The 10,853-nt window shown below is 37.7% G+C and overlaps 1 non-coding gene across 1 annotated transcript; it reads left to right on the top strand.

Annotated features, from left to right (window-relative positions):
• The first annotated feature begins 6,904 nt into the window (after nucleotides 1-6,904).
• LOC142171335 (small nucleolar RNA R71) lies at nucleotides 6,905-7,010 on the top strand. The gene has a single exon (XR_012700907.1). It is a non-coding gene; the product is annotated as a small nucleolar RNA R71 (small nucleolar RNA).
• Nucleotides 7,011-10,853: the final 3,843 nt, after the last annotated feature.

Genomic DNA, 10,853 nt, shown 5'->3' on the forward strand with positions numbered 1-10,853 from the left:
GAGTATTGTTTCCATGAGAACTTATGATCAATTATCAATTAAATCAAGCAATTTCTAATTTATCGAGTCAAGAACAATTTCAAGATAATTTTTATTGGATTAGTTCTACTAATGATAATTAACTAGCGCATTTATCACGAGGATTTTCAATTGATGAGAAATAATATTCTAGGGTCATAGTTAGGAAACAATCATGTTAAATTCTTCAATCAACTAGACTTATTAATTTATCTGAGTTAATAACATACAAGGACAATAATACTCGTAGAAATTTGACAACTTCTACTCGCCTATTCAATTTATTCTAACCCCTATATTCTATGAGATTAGAGATAAAAAAAATACATTAATAATCTCTTGTACAATTGGCTAAGCACAACAAATATGTATATTTCTATCTGTATTCGCAAATCAATTCCCCAATGACTAGGTTCAAGATCGCGCTCTATTCAATCCTATTGCAATAAAGAATTACCTCTTTCAAGTTCAACTCAGGATTCATATATAGTATTTCACTGTTAGCTAGGCAGTGAAATAATTAGGCTCGGGATATGAATAGGCAGTAAAATAATTAGGCTCAGGATATGAATAAACAACCCAATATAATAAATTAAATCGTCAAATCAATATCCGAATATCAACATTCATGTAAAACCATAACCACAGAATAAACGAGTTTAGCCATGCATAGTCATGGTAGCAATCTCAATTAATTCTCAAGAATACATAAAAATCAATAATAGAAGGGAAAAAGAAGAACTTAAGATGAATTCCACGGTTTCCGAACTCTGTTATGGCTTTTGTCTGTTTCCAAGCGTGTTCTTGCCTCCCCAAAGTCTTCTCTCTTCAAAAAGTGGTTAACTATTATATTTATATAATTTAGGGTTCAACTGGGGTGAATTTGGCTTCTCCTAATTGGAGAAGCTGATTTTTCTGCTCCAGTCCCGGTCTGGCGAAGCGAACCTCACTTCTCTCTCCCAGATTTTTGTCTTCAACTTTCTTTTGCCAATTTTCCTCCTATTTGATCCTTTTCCACGCATGTTCGTTCCTTCAAACGAAACACATAATGAGTATACTTTTACTTAAAAAATAGTGTAAACTCCCGCAACTCACACAAGAATTAATACACAAACAAACTCAAAATATGCACTTTTCACCCTTTATCATCTCCCCACACTTAAACTCTTACTCGTTCACGAGCAACTTAAATTTAAGCGCATAGGCAAGAAACACATTTTAAAACATACTCAAGCATCAGATCAATGACAATTGTTTGTATCGACGCTTAGAATCCAGGATAAGAACTATTGACATCTTTCTTCAAAATTAGACCCATGCCAAGACTATTTAAAAAATTTGTGCGACTCTTCTAATACCCTAACCTCAAAATATGACTCCAATACATTCCCTACTATAACTCACTTCTTGTGCCAACTTAAAATGCTTGGACTTTACCAATCCTTTGTAAATCATGTTCCCTCACCACAAATTAAAGAAAGAAATTAGTCCAGACACTCAAATTTGCCTTCAAGTATAATATAAGGACTTACAAATCATAAAAATTTTCTCACTCTCTCAAATAAATTCATGTGCATCCCGAGGTCGTACCATAGGATTGCCCGTAATGTATGTCTTTACTAACCTAAGCTTGCGAAGTCCAGGATCAATTAGGTCTTTTCAGGTTGTAATGTAAGCTAAGGGATGAGTAGGATATATTTGGGTATAGTGACTAACTCTGCTAAGCACTTTAATACACTACACTTAACTTTCAAATACACGCTCTTCATGACCAATCCAAGCAATACCACGAAACCATGTACAATTCGGCCTTCCTCTTTAATCACAACTATGCATTCTCTAGCTCGGATAAGAGGAATATGAGGTGTATTTTTTATTTTTTTTCCAACACTCTTCCAATTTAGGTTGCTCAGCTAATGATCTTTCAAAACTTATATGCACCTTTTTGTCTTTCTATGGTTCCACTCAAAAGCTACCTCAACTCTCACCTTACTCTTCTAGCGTCTTAAGTGCTTTTGGGGGTAAAGGTTCAAGAAGATCTGATTAAGAACAAAAAGAGAATTGGCTTGTAATGTAGGTGCCAAAGAAAAGGTTTATAGGCTCAAATAGGCTATCTAAGAAATTTTTTATTGATGGTGACATACTAGCTCAATGGACAATCAAGGAAACACCTACATTATCTCCTAGTCTCACAAAGCTTAGTTATTTCGCTTCGACTAACACACGGGGCAAGGTCCTGACTAACACAAGATAACACATAATATAATCACTACCTCAGATCACACAATACACATGATTCATTTCGGACGGCTCAGGCCCGACTCTAGAGTTAAACAGCTAATCATAGTCATCATAACAATTCCAACAATTAGGAAGTAATCACAGGAGTCAGTAAATGAACTTAAGCGTCAAAATAAAGCCACACATATTGTCAAGACATGTAATTATAATGATCATGATGAATGTACATAGTTCAAATGCTCTGAACCTAAGCCCCGATATAAAATATGTCAACAACATAGACGTTCAAGTTCTTCCCATTCCATTATCAATTCAAAAAGAAAATCGTTTTGTATTTTTCTTTAGACTTTAGTCTCTCAAGAAAACTGTCTAGGTAACCCATCGTCGGGAAAAGTTCAAAAATCTTTACAAAGTTTGAAAAAATATCTTCCTAAAAGTACCCAATTCAATAAAATGACATCTCGGGAAAGAACCGTGGTTTAAAAAAACCGGGATTAAGCCACTAAAAAAACAACTACAAATATACAATTACAATGACTACAAGTGTGATTATGCAATTACAAATGTATCACTAGCAATTAAGCACATGCCACAAAAATCAAAGTCTAACACTCCATCCCACACTTAAGAATGTGCAATGTTTTCAGTTGCACAATAACACAAAAATACAAATAAGCGAGATCAAAGTAGAGTGGGTGTCAGAAACCCCCTCAAAATTATTGGGGTCGTGGCGAGAAAAAATTGTGAACCTCAGTCCCCGAAAGTGTCGACTCCTCTAAGGTGATGCCAGAAGCGTCAACTACCCTAATTATCTCGTCCTCCCAAATAGGAGGAACCTCAGTCGCAACATTCCCCACACTCACTATAGTCACGATGACTAGTCCTGGCTCTTCCACAACAGTGCCAGCAGTAGCACTAAAATCAACCATCTGGAGCTCCTTTATATCAGTATGTAACTTTATAGTTATTCCATGTTAATTAGCAAAATTCAAAAACCATTGGGGAAGGCAACATTTAAGTCATGCCTAAGTCAGCCGTGGATGACACTTGTCTTAGAAAGAATACAATTGAAGTTCATAAGACACCCAATGGCCACCCCACACTTAAGAGATGTTCGTATTACCGATAGAGGTAGGTTAGTTACTCATACTTTCACTAAACCTCACCAAAATATTCGAGGGGACTGCCATGGGAGAGGGAAGAGTAGACGAAAAAGAAAAAAACTGGGAGTAAGATGGTTCTTACCTTGTGGAGATGGGGCGATGGGGAAGAGTGAGGAAGAAAAGTGGGGAACCAACACCCCACACTTAAACCATTGCTCGCCCTCAAGCCATCAAACTACACTTTATATAGACACAACCTTTTTAACTAACTCTCCTAACTCATCACACCAAGAATATTTAAAATAGATTAAGCACAATAACGTAACATCCTCGCCTCAAGATTTAACTCATAAGCACCATGTATTTTTCACAAGCCGCTCAGGTCAATAACATTACCTTTCCTTCGTGAATCAAGTGCCCTTCGCACAACAATAGAGAGTAGTTCCACACACAATAAAATTTAAGAACAATTAGGAGCTCAAGATAGAAAGAATTTGCTCACTCTCAGAAACAATATTCATATGCCACAAAAGATGAATCATAGGCTTGCCCATAGTATACTAGTCTACTAATTAAGCTCGTTCAGCCAAGGATCAAGTAGGACTTTAATTGGTTGTAATGTAAGTTGCGGGATGGGTGAGATACATTTAGATATAAGAGTGACTACACCTCCCTAAACATTTTAATACATACAATTACCATTCAAAACTTCACACTTATGTCAAACCATAACTCCACCTTCACATCAATATACATCAATCCCTACTTCTTTAAGCACAATTATGTCTAGATTTACCACTATCAAGGAATATTTGCACAACAATACAACTAATTAATTTCTTTTGCTTTTTCAATTCAAGTGGCTCTTACTTTCTCAAAATATTGCACCTTTTTTCTTATTTCAATTGTTTTACTCAAAAGCCAATCCAACCACCCCACACTTCACCTTTTACAAAGTTCATAACAAATTCAAGTGCTCACGAGAGGTATAATGCTCAAATAGATAGTCAATTACTACAGGCTCAAAGAGGTTAACTAAGATACATAACAATTAGGCGGGTAAAAACATATAATTAGCTCAACAAAAGAAGGCTTATATCAGTTCCAAGACTGAATAAAATTACTATTTCACTTTAGAAACACACGGGGCAAGTTCTAGACATTAAATGCAATGCACCTAATAACACAAAATCTTACACACACATGGCACATAACTCACTCAGGATTGGACTCATCAAGACACTCCAGTTAAAGCAGTTAAGCAAAGTTAAGATCATATAATTTAAGGTACTTATACAAGAATAAAAAACTGAGCCTAAGCGTTACAACTAAAGCACTCACTATTCTCGAGGTACAACAAAGTCAAGAGATATTGCATTCAATTCAACTTATAGCACAAGGTTTCCTAATCCTAACAAAAAATAAATATTAACTACACCCGGTTCAAACAAAACCCTTGGAAAAGAACAGTGGAACAAAGAAAAATCAAGGGAGAATTATTACACTACCTACAAAAGAAAATATTTTTGTCTTTTTCCTTTGACTTACCCTCAAGAAACCTGTCGATGATATCCATCGTCGGGAAAAATCAAAAATTTTAAAATTTTAATGTTTTTTTTTCCAATTTTTTTCTATCAACTACTAAAACTAACAAAAGCAAAACTACAAATAACATACATACATATACACAACATATCCCCCACCCCATACTTTAAGCTGTGGCATGTCCCCATGACACACAATTAAAAAGTATAAGGTAAAAGAAACTTCCCGGAATATGTAGTCGGGTTCAAATTCGAAGTCGGGCTCCATTCCTTGCGCCCGAACTAATGCACACATCCATGTAGACAGCTTCTTCTCAGCCTTCTTGGGGTACACTCCACACTTATCATTTTCACTCACTGCAGCCTTCTCTTTCATGCCATTCACTTTCCACTCAACACTAGCAACTGATTTTTCCTTTTGTGCCCCATTTTCTACATCCATCTTGAAAGTCACAGTCTCCCCACCTACTCTAAGCATGAGTTTCTTTCTTGTATATCTAATATTGCTCTTCCCGTTGCTAAGAATGGTCTTCCTAGAATGAGGGGAACCTCCTTGTTCTCCTCAATCTATCTACAGGAAATACAAACTTATCCGCCCAAACTAAGACATCTTCCACTACCCCCTCGGGTATTAGAGTTGTTTGGTCTACCAGCTGCAAAGATATTGGTGCAGACCTTATCTCTCCAATCTCTTTCTCCAATTTCTTGTAAATAGAAAGAGTCATTTGATTAATGAGGCACAATAATCACATAAGGATTTATCAAAATTAATAGAGCCTAAAGACAAAGGTATAGTAAAACTCCCTAGATCTCCACACTGTTATGGGAGTTTATTTTGCAATATCGCGATGCAATGCTCTGTGAGCTTCTCCACTGAGGTCTCATCCATCTTCCTCTTCTTTATCATGATCTCCTTCAAGAATTTAGCATAAGCCGTCATTTGTGAGAGAACTTATATGAATGGTAAGTTTACATGAACCTGTTTCAACACATCCAAAATTCTCTCAAGCTGTTTGTCCAGCTTTTGTCTATATAGCTTTTGAGGGAAGGGTAAAGCAGGCATATGCTCGCTCTCATCATGTTTCTCTCTTCTCGAAGTTTCTCTCTTCTTTTTTTTTCCGTAGCTTTCATCTGGCCTTCTTCGTCTTATTAACATCATTCTTTAGCTGCTTCCCACTTTCTTTTTCATGTATCACATCTATTTGGGTCGGGGTAGATCTTTCAACACTTGCCCACTTCTCAAGGTTACAACATTCACTATTTCTTTGGGATTTCTCTTAGTATCAGCTGGGATAGTTCCTGGAACCCTCTCAGACATTAGATTAGCTAGTTGCCCAACCTGTCTCTCCAGGTTTCAAAAAGCTATGCCCAGTTCCTTTATAGCTGCTCCATGGGTGTCCAACCTCTGTCTATCTTGATAATGAAGGTCTTCATTAGATCTTCCACGCTAGACTGATTAGGTTGATTGGACTGATTAGCCAAAACTGCTGCCTCTGCAAATTTATAAAACCCCGAGCTTCTTGCCCCTAAAATCTGGGGTTGCTTTGTTTCCATACATTTGTCATACCCTCAGGTGAACTCCATGAAAAACTGAGGTTCTTCTGACCTATTGCATTAAAATTATAATTCCTCACAGCAGTCACTTTCTCAGTTGAGGCTTGACACTAATGAGTAGGGTGTCCTCTTCCATATATATCACACGTTGCATGAGGCTCACTTTGTATTGTAGCCAAGGTCAGTTTCCTTTTTTCTTTAGCCATAGCATCAAGTTTTACCTGCACAAATGTATTAGCATCAACTTGGTGAACACCAGTTGATTTTCTTCTTTCAGCACTCTCAGAGGGCCACTGATTTGCATCTTCAGACAACTCATGAAGAATTGTAACTATCTCCTCTGGAGTCTTATTCATCAACATGCCTCCAGCTGCATTGCTCAATGTTTTACATGAGGCCGGTGTCAATACATCCCAAAAGTCCTGGAGTTGCATCAAGAGTTCAATTCCGCAATGTTGACACTTTTTTACTATCTCCTTAAACCTCTCCCATGCTTCAAAAATAGTTTCAGTCTCTTTCTATTAGAAGTTATGGATTTCTCTTCTAAACTAGCCCGTCTTAGCTGATGAGAAATATTTATCAAGAAATTTTCTATTTATCTCATCCCATGTTCTAATCGATCCCGTGGGCAAGCTTTGAAGCCAATACTTTGCATTTTTAAGTGTAAAGGGGAATGCCCTTAAGTACATTGCATCTTATGACACCCCATTGTATTGAAAGGTATTCATAATCTCCTCGAAGTCCATCAAATGCGTGTTTGGGTCTTCGTTCATCTTCCCTCTGAAGACACAACAGGTCTGAAGGGTTTGAAGCAACCCTTGCTTCAACTCGAAATTATTAGCTGCAATTGGAGGTGGTCTCACACTTGATAAGCCTTGGTTGTAGACCGGTCTAGCATAATCGCCAAGTGATCTTCCTTGGCCCGGGAGTTATATTTCCAAACTGGTCTATGACCAAGGGTTGATTTTGGGCAATTCTTGGAGCTCTCTCTTCTTCATAGATGATTTGTGCATCTCTAATAGCTGCTTCCTCAGCACCCCTTGCAGCCTTTTCTCATTGTTGGGCTACCTCTCTTGCAGCCAAATCTGTATTATCATAATCGTATCCATCCATAGTTTCTTTGGTTAAGGATTGGCCAATTTTCTTTAACGTCCCGGTGAAATTTATTTCCTTCCTCGGCTATCGCAGTTCTTTTTTTATTTCTGGTTCGTATGGTAGCACTTCTTTCCTAGAAGCTCGAGTCATGCACTAATCTTAACCTGTAACCTGCGCATAGTCAATGAACACCAAACATAAAAAGAGAAGAATAAAAAAAATTCCTGAATTAGCACTACAAACTACTTCAAACACTCTTGATTGCCCATCCCCAACAACGACGCCAAAATTTAACGAGCTCAAAACACACACTTAAATTATGCTCGCTAATCAAATATAGTATAGTATAATATCGTATCCACAGGGATTGGAGTTAAACAGTATCTCATAGTTTCTAGCTTGATTGCTATCCAAGATGATCAACAATTGAGATTTGTGTAATTAATACAAAAATTAACTAAGGATCTAAGGCTATTGATTAATGACAATTGAAACAAGGAACAAGCAAAGAAGGATATCAATAGGAGAAAATAGGGTTTTAATATAATAGGTGCAAGATAATTGTTTGTGATCTAACTCTACATAATTCACTTCTAATGTTCAAGTGAGTCTCTCGAATTCACTCAATTATTAATTCAAATATTTAGTAGAAACTCCTCTATCGATTATGTCTCAACCTCACGAGATGAACCAATTTAAGCTGTGTGAAGATATGCACGACTGCGTAGCGGATTGGTCTTTAGGAGAACCTCTCTCGATTATCGACCTAACTAGGTTTAATCAATAATTCTACTAGCCTCTTCCGATTGCTAAGAAGAATTAATGAACTCAACCAACAAAGTAATACAAAGACATCACAAGTTATGCCTCTCTCGGTTATATGAACACGTGAATATAGATGCAACAATTAAATCATCCAAAAACGCTTCAATGCATAAAACTAGAGTTATAATCCACAAACAAATATCAGTATAACAAATCCATAAAACCCTAAAGGAAACTACTTCAGAGACATGGAGTAATTCATCACAAATATAATAAAATTATAGAACAACATAAATTCAATCCAAACTCGGGTCTTGAGTGAGGAAGGAATGATGAATTCCTTATGCTTGTGCTCTTCCCTCTCCTTCTTAGCCTCTTTAGGTCGAATATAACATTTTTCCATATATATATGATAACTAGGGATTCTAGCCTATTTTATGCTCCTTTTTGCTTGAATTTTAGATTCAAAGTGTCTACAAGTATTCCTAAAAGCTAACTTGTTCTGCTTGTTTGCGGTGTTTGGTCGAAAAGAGAGAAGGATGTCATAACCAGCTCAAAAAGAAGTGAAACCTGCACAAGTTCAAAGCCAAGTCAAAGCAGCGCTACAGCAAAAAACCAACCGCGGACGCAAAAGATCCACCGCTGAGGCAGTCCTTTTATCGCGGTCCGCGGTGGCAAGATTCAAAAAGTTGTCATTTGGGGCTTTTCAAGTCACCATTGACGGCGGTGCTTTTCTGTGACAGTGGTGCCTCCACCGCGACAACAGTCCGTTTACCGCGGACCACAGAGAAGAGATTCAAAGAGTCAAAATTGAAGCTAAAACTAGAAGATCGCGGTCCGCAGTTGATTTTATGCGACTGCGATAGCCTCACCGCTGCAGCGGTCCATTTTTCGCTGTCAACGGTACCTCTGTCAGGGGCATTTTTTTTTGAAAAATTTAGCTGTGTATAAATACTTCTTTTTCAGATTTTTAGGTCATTTTATCAGTAGTGAGAACGTGAACGCCGTATTTTACATATTTTGAGTAATTTTCCAGCTTATTTAGCAATTAATCTTAGAATCTTATCTTGTAATTACATTTTATGGATTATTCTTCATCTCAGTCTATGATTTCTTCTTCAATTATGAGTAGCTAGACCCATTAGCTAGGGTTGTGGCTCAACCCTAGTGTGGGTATTTAACGGGTCTCTTATTTTAGGGCTTAGATGTTTATGAGTGATTGATATTTGTCCCGATTTATGCTTTCTATGTTGAATTAGTGGTTGCAAACACTAATTTGTGCCTTTTTGACTTAGGCTCTTCTCGAGAAAGAGAGACTAAGTCTAGGAATTTCAGGCCAACAAGGAATTGGGGTATATTCAAGAGATTGATAGCCCCAATTAAAGGGTTAAATCTAGAGATAGTAATACCCGACTTGAGCCAACATTGCTTGCACAAATTGAACACCCAATTGGGCTTGAGAAAGCCAATTAGGGTAAAGTCACTCAAACTACCAAAATGTGTAGAGTGAGTAGCTTTGTGCATTGGCTATATCATGATCCCAACCGTAACATTATTGCCTTAAGTTTGAGATCCCGTTAGATACTTACCTAGGAGTAAGTTACTTCCCTAGTGCCTTTTTACCCATTTAGAAAACCCTACAAAAATATCCACTTTGTTTAATTTCGTGCATCATTAGTATTAAAAGTAGAAGTAACAAATAAACAAGAATGATTGGAAGTGCAATCAAGAGCACTACACACTGCTAGATTTGATAAGAATCCAACTCCAAACATTATATTAACTCCTTGTGGATTCGATCCTGACCTTCTTGGGTAAAAGCTGCATCGACCGCTCTTGCCACTCTATGGTGGTGTAGGGTTGCACCCGATCACTTTTTGACGCCGTTGCCGTGGAGCTAAATAGTTTCGGCTATCTATCTAACTAGTTTTGTGTCTTGTTTTTCTTTCCTTCTGTGATACTAACTTGTGTTTCGCCGATTCAGGTACCAAATGTCGGCGAACAATAACAATGATCCTCTTGGAAATGTTATTCCGGGGGAGGAGGTAGAAGATAATATTGATGATGAGGTACCTATAGTGCCTCAAGCTCAAAGGAGAGGTCGCCAGGCCAATGATAATGTTCCAGACCCTACCCCGCCACCTCCAAGATTGGCTCCTCGGGTTCTTCCAAACAATGAATATGCTAGTGCATTGTTCCACCCCGGGTCTGGGCGGACAATTTTCAAATTACAAATGTGATGTTGACTTTGTTGGAGCAACGAGGGTATTTCACAGGTTCTCCCCATCAGAATGCATATATACATCTCAAAGGCTTTGTGGATACTTGTTGAGGAAGCAAGCAAACAAATGTGTTAGAGGATGCATTGTAGTTGAGATTATTCCCTTTCTCACTTAGTGGGAAAGCTTTGGACTGGCTCGAAAGGCTTCCCAACCAATTCACCACTACTTAGGATGAGTTGGCGGACAAGTTTATAGCTAAGTTTTTCTCGCCAGGGCATATGGCGACTTTGAGAGATGAGATTTTGGCCTTC

The sequence above is a fragment of the Nicotiana tabacum genome, chromosome 16 (assembly GCF_000715075.1).
Source record: "Nicotiana tabacum cultivar K326 chromosome 16, ASM71507v2, whole genome shotgun sequence".
Taxonomy (NCBI): Eukaryota; Viridiplantae; Streptophyta; class Magnoliopsida; order Solanales; family Solanaceae; genus Nicotiana; species Nicotiana tabacum.